Raw genomic sequence first — 684 nt, forward strand, 5'->3', positions numbered from 1 at the left:
CCAACAACACAAGAGAATATTTCTTACATATCCAGTAATAAATATAGATTATTACATTTGTATTAACTTTTAAGTACTACTGATCATCAGAGTTCATTTTAAAACCCTTTTTATAATTGTTTTTGATGATTTTTCATAATTTAGTAAGTTAAACCAGATTGTACTGTATTTTATATATGAAACCTTTGTATGTACTTTTTTGTTTGTCAAAATATAAATCTTCTTTCACAAGACATGTATTTGGGTTCTGCTTCTTAATACTGCCATAATTATTATGAAATACAATTGGTTTTTGATATAATATAACTAACTGTTAATTTCAGAATTTTAAAGGCACTCTGGTGTGTTAAGATTTTTATGGCTTGTATATGAAGTATAAATGATGCATATCACTTAAACATTAAAAATCAACATAAATCTAAATAACATCCATTAAAAATAGTGATAGTTATAAGTATATGCTTCTAGCATTTTTTCCCCCTCAAGGAGACTAAATGCTCCTGGATGTTAAGTGAAATTCATGCTGACTGTTAAAGCTTTAGATAATGATAAAAGTATAAACTGGAATAATTCAGCATTGTTTATATGGAGAGCAATTTTAAAATCTAAGGAGGTCTGATTGTCTTGACACTCCTAAGCACACTTGTCCAGCACTTTTGTACATGTCAGTTTTATCACCATTAA

General features: G+C 27.5%; 1 protein-coding gene across 2 annotated transcripts in view; it reads left to right on the forward strand.

Moving 5' to 3' along the window:
* cd151l (CD151 antigen, like) overlaps window positions 1–233 on the forward strand; it is a 17975-nt gene extending 17742 nt beyond the window's left edge. Inside the window, exon 8 of one of the 2 annotated variants that reach the window (XM_009293634.5) lies at window positions 1–233. This exon is cut by the window's left edge and continues 184 nt beyond it. The gene's annotated coding sequence lies outside the window, so the exon portion shown is untranslated. 2 annotated transcript variants of the gene reach the window in all.
* Window positions 234–684: the final 451 nt, after the last annotated feature.

Source organism: Danio rerio, chromosome 18 (genome assembly GCF_049306965.1).
Source record: "Danio rerio strain Tuebingen ecotype United States chromosome 18, GRCz12tu, whole genome shotgun sequence".
NCBI lineage: Eukaryota > Metazoa > Chordata > Actinopteri > Cypriniformes > Danionidae > Danio > Danio rerio.